This window comes from Carettochelys insculpta, chromosome 15, assembly GCF_033958435.1.
Source record: "Carettochelys insculpta isolate YL-2023 chromosome 15, ASM3395843v1, whole genome shotgun sequence".
NCBI lineage: Eukaryota > Metazoa > Chordata > Testudines > Carettochelyidae > Carettochelys > Carettochelys insculpta.
In genome coordinates, this window is record NC_134151.1 from 18300404 (window position 1) to 18313043 (window position 12640).

The window sequence follows — 12640 nt, forward strand, 5'->3', positions numbered from 1 at the left end:
CGAATTAAATTAAAAAAACCGAACCTTGTTTAAGCGTGTCTGGGTTTGTCAGTGTTTGCAGTTATTTAAAGATAACTTTGCTCTGGTTGTGTGTCCTGGGTCATGATCAAAGAAATAACCAGCATTCCTCTTTAGGTTGCCTTTTTTAATCGTTTTCCCGACCCCATAAATCTTAAAGGGGGGGAGCCAGATATGGGGCGCACAGCCTTGAAGAAGGAGAACCAAAAAGCCACAATGGAAAACCTCCTCGAGTTGTTCTTGAGTTTCATACCTCTTCTAAAACCCTTCTGCTCTTTCCAGCGGGTTATTTTACATTATATGTAAATAATTTTGGTCAGCGCTTGGGCTGGCGTCTCTATTCCATCCTGTCTCCAGCCCGCTCCTATTGGTGTAAGTCCAGTGGGAGACTAGACTCGACAAAGTCCATTTCCCACCTGTGGACAAGGAGAGTGAAGGGTTGAAGGTTCTGGATCTGGAAGGTGCCTGTCAGGGAAAGTGGGAATAACCTCTATTTTAATTTAAATTTTAATGCTATTACCCCATCCACAGGGAAATGATCCCCTAGTATCGGGAGAGCATCTGCCTTTTCTCCTTCTATCGGAACAGCTTTGCCTCGCCCTTCACTCCTGAAACTGACTAGTTAGCTCAGCTGTGATGGAGACAAACATAGGATCCGCCTGTGCCTTGCCTAAAGTAATCTGCCATTGAGCTGCGCTGTCCCTTGGTCCACAGCGATGCCTGTGCAGTTTGCCCCTCTTCCTTGGGCACTGCCTTAGCGGAGGGTGAGACAGAGGCAAAGGGCGGTGGAAATGCTCTTTCCCTAGCAGAGCCTGCCTGCAATTAAAAACAATGTAGCCAGAGGGCTTTTTCCCCTTGCCCCCGGCCTGCCCTTCCCCGCCTTAGGGGACTCGACTGTTTGCTCAGGGGCAGACCCGCTCATCGCTTTGTAAGCAGGACTCCGCAGCGTGCTCACTGCAGGGGAGCTGGTGTTACGACTGACGGGGCCGCAGAGCCCCGAATGTGGCCCTTGGCTGCTCTGCCTATTTAGGACCCGATCCTGGGGGAGGCGAGGGAGCGCCGGAGGTGGCCCTGACTGGGAGCACAGCCAGGTAGGGGCGCGAGGCTGGGGAAGCAAAGGGACCAGGTTCTCAAGGGACCTAAATCAGGTACTTCCCCAAACCACGTGAGAACGCCAAGTCCTGGGGTGGGAATCGAGACGCCGCCTGCCAGCCCGTGGGAGTTTCACCTGCATCGGGGCGGCCGGCGCCAGGGGCTGAGTTCCCTCTGCGTGGCTTTGACTCCTGTAGGCTTTCGATCAGCCCCCAGGGCCTTCCCCTTCCTCCTCTTCTCCCTCCAGAGGCAGGGACCAGCCAAGCCCCAGTGCAGGCTTTTCAAATTAGCGTCTGCTGCCGCGTAAAAACCTGAGACGACTGTTTCTCTCTCCCCGCCTCTGCTGTCGGGGGCCTTCTCCCGCCCCGTACACGGCCCCCAGTTTTCTCCTCTCACTGGGGCGGGAGGGTTATAAATAAAGCAGCTCTATTCCAACCTTCAGCGTAAATCAGCTGTGTCAGGGATTGTGTCTCAGTCCTTCCGCGGGAAACTCGCGGAGCGCCGGGGCTCGGTGTGGGGTAGGAGGGATGCTTAGGTGGCTACAGCTTGAGGGCGGAACACAAGGGGGGGGTTGACGGAAAAGCCTCCAAAACAGGGGTGCAGCCTTATTATACCAAAGCAAAACCGGCCCGGGCCGCTAACCCCGAGCCGCTCGCCCTGCGCCCGCTGACCGTGCTCGGATGAAAGGCCAACTGAGCTGAGACTGCATCGGCCTGACCGGGCAGCTCTGTAACCGACTGAACTGTAAGAAGCCGGGGCCATCAGCACGGGGGATGCTCCGGCTCCCGCCCGCAGGAGGCGTGTCTTGCCTTAGTTATTTACCGCAACTCGCAATTGCTCTGCCGGCATTTTCCGACACAAGCAAGGCGCCAGGAGCAGACTCGGGCGAGGCTGAGGGCGGCTGGTCCCCGGCTCCTCCCTCAATGAACAGGAATTGGAACCACAACACCCACAAAAGGGCTCCGGTCTAAAGGATCGGGGCCTGAGGCTCCCGCGAGCAGCAGGCAGCCGCGGGCCGGCCACGCAGTGTCACCCTGCGGGGGTCTTCCGCTCACACCCGCATGTGTCGACACGAGCAGTCAGAGGAAGGGGGTTTCAGGCGCGGGATTCATTACCCCGGCCCTGGGCGCGCCGCGTCTGTATTTCGTGTTGTCACTTCGCCTCGCCAAGCCCTGGCGTTTCCCGGCCGGGCCTGCGTTTCGTTAGGGGAAAGGGCGTCCGGGAGCCAGAGTCACACTCCGCGGCTTATTTCCCTCGGCCGCTCGCTCGCTCTGCAACGCGAGCCCCTTGCGAGCGGACGCCGAACGACTCCCGTTCTGCAGGCGAGCAGCTGGGCGCGGGCCCGATCCTGCCCTGGAAGCCAGTGAGAACTTCAGGATGGGGCCCCGGGCCGGTTTAACGTTGGCTTGTGGCTGGAGAAGAGAAAGGAGAAGGTTATAAGAGAAGCCAGGGGCTGGGCTCCCAGCTTACCGCCGGGCTTCGTCAGGGAAAATAGCGAACAGACCCTAGAGCAGGGCGCGTTGTTTACATTTGAGAGGAGAGGCGTTTAGGGATTACACGGCGGTGTGTAAATCATGTGCTCCTTCTGGCTTAAATTAGGCGATGGTTGCAGGACTAGCCACCTGCTCTGCAAGCAAAAAGAGCTGAGAGAGAGGGGGGACCAGGCACCCGGGCTTTTTGGTTGAGGGAAGTGAAAGCAGTTTTCGGGGTGAAACTGACAGCTCTGCTGGAAAGAATTTCAGTGTCTCGAAGCAAATGGTGTTAGATTCCATTCTGCCAACCTGTCTGCCCTGCAGGGATAAGGGCGGGCTGAACGTGTAGATCTTGTCATCCTACTGCACGTCTGGATCATACATATATATATATACACACACACACACACACACACACACACACTGTATACAGAGGTATGTGTGTATATCTGTGTATGCATGTATACACACACGGAGCGCAGTTCTGTGTGTTGTATTTCTGAACCATGTTTCTTTCTTTCTTTGTTTCCTTCTTTCTTCCACATACATACTTTCTAATCCTGCGAATGAACTCTCTGTAGCTGTTGGGAATTTCACATATTCGCGCTGGAGTTTGGGATCCCACCCAGAGAGGTTGTAGCCCTGTTAGGCTGTACTCTAACAAAACAAACCAGCAATCATGCAGCATTTTAAAGACTAACCAAATGATTTATGAGGTGATGAACTTTCCTGGGACCGACCCACTTCTTCCGCTCTATGGCATCCAGTCCAGACCCAAATATATAGCACAGAGGTCCAAAAATTGCAATAAAACTCGACAAATTACATGAACTGAAGGAGTGGGTTAGAGGTGGGGGGTGTTAAGTGTCTTGCTTGAAATCATTCACACACAGCAGGCAGCGTCCAGAATGGAAGCGCCAAGATAAAGAAAGAAGAAGAAGAAGAAGCAGCAGCTATCACTGAGGAAGCACAAGTCTCCCCCCGCCCAATGGCTGAGAGAAAAGAGGAACCCGCTCAAGTGAACGCTTGCAGAGATTGCTGGCACACTCGAGAATTAACTCGCTGCCGTGTTTTTGTCTCTGCCACGTGCAGTTATTGGAAGACGAACCGAACCACCAAGAAAATGAGGTGCCCGTAACGGAGAGACTGAAGTTTGAGATCACTTCCACGTGGCGTACCAGGTGCGAGTCCTCTGAAGTTAACGGAGTTACACCAGTGAAATGAGAATCAGAATTAGGTTTAAAAGCTTCTTTATAGCATTACAGTTACCGTTTCCTTCTCTCCCTCATCTTGTGACTCAGCTCTTCACTTGTCCTCTCTCCCCATTAATGTAGCTCCTGAAAACTTTTCGCTGAGCCCGGAAAAATCGACCTGGGATTTCCCCTCATTTATATTATTAATAAAACCACAAGGATTTTAAGGCGCACCTATAGGGGTTAGGTTTTAAAAAATAAAATTAGTCCGTATCCAGCACCCCCAGTGCTTATATTTTGCGTGTAGAAGTTCCCTCTACAAACAGGCAGGTCTGGGAGCATCCTTCCCACATCATGCTCAAAACAGGTGATGAGCTTTCTCTTAATTTATAGACCAGAGTACCCACAGATGTCGGCTGAAGTGACATTTACAAGTGAAATATACTAAGGTTCTCGAAGAAGCTGATCTGGTCCACGTTTGCGGTCGGAGACCCAAAGAGGTAGATTGTAGCATGATTTTAGGATCGCTTTGGATATCAGGAGCACAATAGAAAGAATTCACCCCCCCCCCACAAACTTCCAGACATTGAGGTGTGTTTCCCACCGTTTGCTCCCAAGATACTGTAGCGCTCAACCAGTTGCATGACTCTTACGTTTCAATCTCTTTAACACCCCAGCAATTCCGTCCCTGCTGTTTTAGTGGAAATACCGGTCTATAAAGCTGCGACTGCCACATATTCGTAAAGGCGTTGGAGATAATTCTGCTTTGCTTGGGAAGGAGAGGCTCAAAATATACGCACGATTAATGTTTTATAAGGCTGTTCAAGGAAATTAAAACATTCTGTGGCAGCCTCCCTGTAAAGGCGGATCTTTCTGGCGAGCATTCCCTCTCTATTTGTTAGATTGCAGTGTTTTGAGCTGAATGAGCAAGAATCTCGTAAAGTGGGAAAAAAAATAACATGTTCCTTTAAAAATATGCGCGGCCCATTTTATTAAACTGATTATGCCAGGGTTCAATTCAAAGTTTGTTTTAAGTGGAAATATTTTCCCAGACGTGTAATGGATTAGTTGAAAACAGATTTTTCCCCCTTCTGTTTTAATGACTTGTCCTGGCCAGCCCACTCCAAGCGCGCGATCAAGGTGCTGCTTTAAATAACAGCCCGGGCCTCGAAAACAAAAACAAAACGAAAAAGTCCGAATGCCAACTAAGCAATCAGAATAGCCCCCCCCCCAGGCAATAACATTAATTTCAGACTGTCAAAACATCAAAGCTGAGCGAAGGAGCTGCTAAAATAACGTCCCTTGATAAGGAAATAATAAAAACATTCAAACCCGGCTACTCCATAAACTCCCCTGGACTCGGGGGTCTGCGCTGTATTTTACTGGGTGAAGAAAGCACTTTGATGTCACTGTATTCCAAACAATTATGATTATAATTTGAAACAACCTGGTGTTTTCCATTACTGACGGCTCGCGCTTTGAAGTTACACCTCCTCGTTTCTTCAATTAAATAAATCATCTTAACTTTGCACTGGGAACCTTTTAATAGCAGAGCAAGGAATATCATTATCTTATTGAGAGGCCGTTGCCGCGGCTCCAGTGTGGCTGTTGCTGGGGGCGAAGCGGCTCCCTAGAACCGACAGCCTTTATTAGCCTCCCATAACTCTTGAAAGGAGGTTTTTATACGGGCTTTGATTCCCCCCCTCCCTCTCTTGTTTAAAAGCTGTCCCAACCTTTAATTACTGCCTAATATGAAAAGCATTATTTTTTAATGCTGTGTAATTTACCAGAGGCAATAGGCCAAGTGAACAATTGTTTATGAGGGTTGCTGTTTCACACAGGGCAAAGAATGCTGCTCCAACCCCAGCTTTGCATGGGTGGTTGCACTAATTAATACGGTGTCTGAGACTCCTAGGGGTTTTTAATATTAAAGCCTATGGGGCGGAAGGGTTTAGAAGTCCGGCTCCTGCTGAAGTCGTCCCCCCCGCCCCCTTCCCCAGTGATTTCTGCTTTCCTCCTTGTGTAAAGTCAGCGCTTAGAGGAGGGTTTGCGCTCTCCCCTTCTCCTGGAGGAAAATGAGTGGCCGTGCGGCGCCAGAGTCCCGCGTGGGCCAGCCGCCTCGCCCTGACAAACCAGAGGAGAATAATGCGGGGCGGGGAGGGGGGACCAGTTGCCCCATCGTTAGGCTTTTGCCGGTGTTTGGGGGGGGGGGGGGAGGCGACCACAGGACAAAGCGCTCATTGTGAGACAGGATTTCAGTTCCCCTTTGGAGATGGGCCCGGTGGGGTCCAGAAGATGCGCTGGTCTTTCAGAGTCAGAGGGGCGGCGCTGTTAGCCTGTATCTTCAAAACCAACAGGAAGTCCTGTGGCACCTTATAGACCCACAGACACGGTCACAGAGAGGCGAGCCGAGCGGTCCGAGTTCCTACACCCCCACCTCCCTTGGACGCTCCACACCAGCCCAGGATCTGCACCCACACCCCCGTGGTTAAAATACTGGGCTGCGACTTAACGAGTGGCTCTCCAAGGGTTAAATTAACTCCGTTTGGGAATATACATGACTCAAGTCACCCGAACCAGGCCAGCAATCGAGAACGGATGTGGAATCTACTGAATTCACCCGCCGTGGGCAAACTTCGCCAGTAAGAAAAACCCTCCTCTATCAGGCAGACCAACGTCCCGTGGCCACTGCTGGGGAAGAGAAGGGACCCGCCTGAGGGAGAGCAGAAGAACGCACGAGCTCTTCCTCCGTAATAACCAGCGGTGACACGCGGAACTTCCAGACATTTACTAGGAAGCGTGGAGGAAATTGACCAGGAGCCAGAGGTGCCTGAGTTGTGTCTAAAAACACACTCCCCCGGATAATCAGTAACTTCTCCTGCCTGACAATTGTTCCCACCGAACTGGGAACACGGACGCTGCACATTCATCAGGTTGATAAATGGTGGTTGTTCACTTCTGTTCTTTCAGACAGTTTATTTTCTTAAACTACCGCGCAACAGATCTAATGATGGAGCAGGCAAAGGCTGTAACTAACAGACGACAGCTTTATGGATGCAGTTCAGTTCCCAGGGGATGATGGGTGTTAAAGACAGAGCTGCACAAACTGCGCCTGGTTTCTTCTTTGCATATTTCAGTTTCACTTGAACCTGGTCATTTGCTTGGAAATTACAGATACGACCTTTTTCCTTTTAAAAGAAGAGACACCTAGATGTTTATTTTATGGCTCGATCGGGTTTGTTCTCTCTCTTTCTTTGAGTTCAACCCCTTTCCTAGTCTAATCTGCCCAACTGCATTGCTATTTTTCATGTCGGACCCGTGCATTTCTCGGTTAAGCCTTTTTCTTTTTTGATGTAGCGAGTCAATTGAGGAATGCTGGTCTCGGTTATCAATCACCCAGCTGGGTCTTAAAGGGCTCTGGCTAATCAGATTTAATTGCTCATGTAGCGCCACTCCTGCCCTGGGCCACGACGGACTTGCTCAATTAAACCCCAAATACCTGCAATCAATAAATAAGGAATGACAACGCAGTTTAAGGGATTTGCCCAGCAAAGGAATTGAACTGGAAACAGATTACAACTAAGAAGCCCCCTTTGTAATTAAACATACACCCCTCACCAATGGAAGAGGAGAGGGATCTTGGGATATGGAGATACACATGTTGCCATGGATGAGCTTTTTAGCAACGCTAATCATATTTGTGTTAGGGTAGAGCCTAGAAGCTCAAGTCCCTATTGTAATGGGCCCTGTGCAAACATATAGTAAAAACACTCCCTGCCCCATGGAGCTCACATTCTATTTGACCTTTATTTAAAGGTAGCAGTGAGCTGGTTTATCTCCTTATCACTGTACTACCTGATCTTTTCAACCAAGTTTCTCAGGCCCCTGCATGCCTCTAAGGCCTCTAATTTTTCAGAGGTGCACGCCCTCAGTTTCCCATGCTAGAAACTAGTATCTGAACTGTAAAAATGCATATTCTTTCTTTTCTTCTATTAAACATGGTAGTAACTAGTCTCAGAGGGATAGCCCTGTTAGTCTGTATCTGCCAAACAAAGCGAGCAGCGTGTAGCACCACAAAGACTACCAATTTTATTTATTAGGTAATGAGCTTTCCTGGCCAAGACCCACTTCTTCAGATTCTTCTTCTGCTCCAGAATCTGAAGAAGTGGGTCTTGGCCAGGAAAGCTCATTACCTAATAAATAATGTTGGAAGACCAACAGGAACTAACCAAAAGGAAGGGTCAAGTGGAACATGATCTCTAATGTGAAGGGTTTTGAACAGAGGCCATAATGTATTGACCTAGGACATATGTGATTTATAGATAGTCAAATTTCATTTGTAATCTTACTTAAAATGCAAATGATTACATCAGGAGCCTCAGGGCTTTAGAGAGTCAATGCTCTCTCCTTGCACCTTTCTTGGGGCAAGGAGCCCAGCCAGGATGTGATAGAAACCAAGCTAGAATCATGTTTAAACATCTTATCTTCAGCCTCAGCTTATTGAAGATGATGCTTATTTCTCCATGCCAGAAAATGACAGCAGATTGCAATCGTATTTCAGCTGGGTGAATAGTCCATAGCAGATAGTTTATTTGATGACTTTTGCCTCTCTTTTCAGAAATAATCCAGGAGGAGCTTACCACCACTGTTCTAATTCAAAAGTTTTCACGAAAAATTTTGGGATGTTGATTTTTCACGAGGAATTAATTGCAAGTATTGGATATTCAAACTTCTAGATGTAATGGGTACATTTGAGAGAACACATTGGTTACACATGGTATCATTTCTGCTCCCTGATTAGGTAGGTATTGGTATATAGTCATATTTTGAATCCAAATGTGCCTGTTTATATTTTCAGAATTTCTTTCCTGTGAAGTTCCCACAACCTCTGCTTAACAGTTTGCTGTTTCCATGATCATTCCTTTCAGTGGACTCATGCAACAGGATATTTTGTGGAAATTGAATATAAAAAATGCAAACACAACTGAAGTGAATGCCTTCAAACATGGATATTTGGGACATTTAAATTTTTTGCAGTATTCACCCACCTTTGCCACTCTTTGCATCAAATTGGCTTGGTCTGTGACCAGTAGATTGAAAAGAACTTGACAGGTCAAATCTGTACATTGGCAGAGCTGTATGGGACGGGCTTGTACAGCACATGCTTGCCTGATTCAAGCCACTGTCAGTGAGGTTTATCTGTTTCAGTGAGAAAACCTCTCTCAATGTCATGTATATTTAATGGATTGATGAATAAGCTCAATGAAATCAGTGGACATACTCCCATTTATTTCAATGAGCTTTTCATCACCCTTTTGTCCAATTTTTTTCTAAAAAACCTAAGCGATCAAAATAATTTTCAAGAAAAAACAGAAAGGAAAACAACTGATACCCAGTAATCATTTTTTCTTCTCTATTATTCCAGTTTTGGAAAGGATTTTGATAAGTCAAGTCTGACACTGAATGCCACTTGGACCAAGTCTATGTTAAAAGGGAGGGTCAAATTAAGATATGTAACTCTAGCTAAGTTAATTATGTAGATGGAGACAACATACCTTAATTTGAGTTTCTGAGCCATCTCCACTGCTGAAGGTCAATGGGAACAAAGGCTACCGTGAGGGCAAGTGAGGCTGACGGGAGAAACTCTCCCTTTGACCTTCCTCAGTGAGAACAGCCAGGTAAGTCAATTTCAGATAAGTGAATTCTAGCTGTTCAATTGCTGTAGCTAGAATTGCTGAAAAGCTCTTCCATGGCAACATGTCTACCTTGATTTCCCAAGATTTCTCTTCTCTTCCATTGGCGAGGGGCTTGTGCTTAATTATAAAGGGGGCTTCTTGGTTGTAATCTGTTTCCAGTTAAATTCCTTTGCTGGGCAAATCACTTAAACTGCATTGTCATTCCTTATTTCTCGACTGTAGGTATTTGGGGTTTGACTGAGCAAGTCAGTCATGGCCCAGGATACAGACTGTACATACAACCAATGGGGCAGTGCGTAGAGAATGGAATTGCCAACTGCATCACTCAGAAAGAAGTAAGAAAGCAGTCCAGTAGCACTTTAAAGACTAACAAAATAATTTATTACGTGGTGAACTTTCGTGGGACAGGCCCATGTCTGAAGCAGCATGTGCTGTTCTGCATCGCAGGACTGGAATATTTCCCATACCTTCCAGGGTACAGCCTTCTTAAATGCGTTTGTGAGAGGGACAGCTTAGTATTCCACTCCTAGGTATGGCTAGCCTGCTTAATTTCTTGTGCACAGCAGGACAGATTCATGTCCCCACCTCCTTGCTGCTCCTCCCTGTCAGGAGCCAGCTGCCTCTGAAAAAGTGGCAATGAGGCTGTACTTGAATTCTTCTGAGCAAAGGGAATGGAAATTTTCCAGGGTCTCATGTGGCTGCACAAGAGAGCTCAAGCCTCTTTCCTACTTGCCCCCCAACACCCCCGTGCAACTGATAGCTACATTAACTGGAAGACTGACCTGCTCAGGGTGGATCTTTTGGGTTTCAATTTTGCCTAGTAGGGATGTGTGAAATCGACCTATCAGTATCAGAGGGGTATCCGTGTTAGTCTGTATCCACAAAAACAATGAGAAGTCCTGTGGCACCTTATGGACCAACTGATTTATCAGAGCATAAGCTTTTGTGGGGAAAAACATTTGGTGAAGTTGCTCTTTGCTCATGAAAGCTTATGCTCCAATAAATCTATTAGTCTATGAGGTGCCACAGGACTTCTCATTGTTTCTGCGACCTATCAGGAGTTGGCAGTTGACCCCTGTACTCCTTGCTATCATGAAGAGTAAGGGAGGCTGACAGGAGAAACTCTCCCATTGACCTTCCTCAGTGAGGACAGCCAGGTAAGTCAATTTCAGATAAGTCAATTCTAGCTATCCAATTGCCATAGTTAAAATTGTGTATCAAAAAATGACTGATTTTCCTGCTGTAGACCAAGCCTCAGTAACAATACTCAGCCTGAGTAAAACCTGGGCAGAGTCTAGTCCCAAGGAACCTGCCCAAGTTCACACAGTGGCAGAGATGAGATTGCAATGCTGCAGTCCTTCTCTTACCCCATTGCTTTTCAATTGATAACACATTGCATCTTACTCAAAAGGCCAGAGGTGACTGGAATTCCTCCTCCTAGAGGCAAAGCATTAAGAGAGATTCTAGGTGTGCTTGATTGTGCTCCAGCATTGGGCCTGAGCTAGATGGCCTGTTGAAGTCCCTCCCTGGTTGATAGTTCTACCATTCTTCTGTTAGTGTGAAGAACAGAATAGACCCAATGTATATTTGTTTATTATACTTAAGGAATCTCTATTAACTTGTTATTGGAGTTAATGTATTTAACTGGATAATAAATCCGGCACAAGCAGAATCTATACTGAAGCTACTATACAACATCACAAGATCATGGGTTTCCAAGGGTTTTTGTGGGCATGCACTGGAACAAAATGAAGTTAGTTACTCCAGGCAGGTATCTGACTTACTGCTGTTGGCTTCCGCTCCCCTAGAGAAACCTTAAGTTACAACTCTTAGCAACTGAGAGAAAATACTGATTATACTGAAAATACTGATACTGAAAATGATTAAAGGTCACCTGTTGCTTCACTGTTATAAGAGATTATTCATTCGCAGTACAGTAGCACCTACAGACCCCAGCTAAGGTTAAGTTGCTATTGAGTGCTTCCCATAAAGCCTATACAATCTGAGTAGATGAGGCAGACAAAGTGCAGGGGGAGAGAGAAATAACATTATCCGTGCTTTACAGACAAGTGGCTAATGTTCCCTATAAGCTGAGCTCTTGGGCAGCCACCCAGGAGAGACACAGGTGCTGCCTAGCTGATTACTGAGTGCCCATTGTCATTCACAGCTAGCAGTGTGTGCTTCTAGGGTGGTGTACATCTACACATGCTTGCATGCACATAACAAAATTTATTCGACACCAGATGGAAAGAATGAAAGGATACACTGCATGGGACTCAGATACTGAGTGACTTGCACAAAGTTACATACAAAATCCATGGCAGAAGTGGCAACTGATCCATCCTCCTGAGTCCCAGAACACTAAAGACCAGCTTTTGTCTTTAGTATGTAACACTTACTGTACTGGAAACTCTTTTCAATGGCTACATAAATACACAATGGAATCTCACTGGCCCACACTATACTGAGCCACACACTTTATGATTCTCATGAAAACCACTGTCTCTCCCTCATGCTCAGGAAAGATTTAATAGCTGAGAGCCTGTAATGAATTGTCACATTACTTAGCCTTCTTTTGTTTTTTACTACAGTTTATTTGCTAGCACATCATGAAGTGTCACCATAAATAATTAAGACTCCACTATAACTGTCAAAACAAAATGAACACAGTCTGTTTGGTCTGATGTATGATCGTTTCCTTTTTTATTGTGTTCATTCACTTCGGGACTCAACTTGGCTGCCTACGTCAATGCAACCAATAATGGCTAGATCCAGCCTGTTCTCTCTAATTTGCCACATTCCGTAATGCCCCATCATTAGTGTGAATTAATGAGATCCTCCTGGAGCTACATTTTGGTGTGGGGGGGGGGGGGGAGTGAAAAGAAGCAAGCCTGACAGCCATGGAAGCATGGAAAGAAGAGAGGCCAGTGAAAAGCGGGTGTGGTTTGAGAGGATGAGCAAATGGAAGAGGCTTAATTCAATCCAGCTGCAAGGAGATGACCCTGACTTCATCAGTCAAGAAATGGCCATGATCAAGCTGTTTTGGAGTGAGGGAAACTAATATTTGAGGCTGGAGTAGGGGTTGGGCAATCAGGTTAGATTAAATACACTCATTCCCCCTACCCAAAAATGATCCTTCACCTAGAACTGGAAGCAAACACAACCCTCT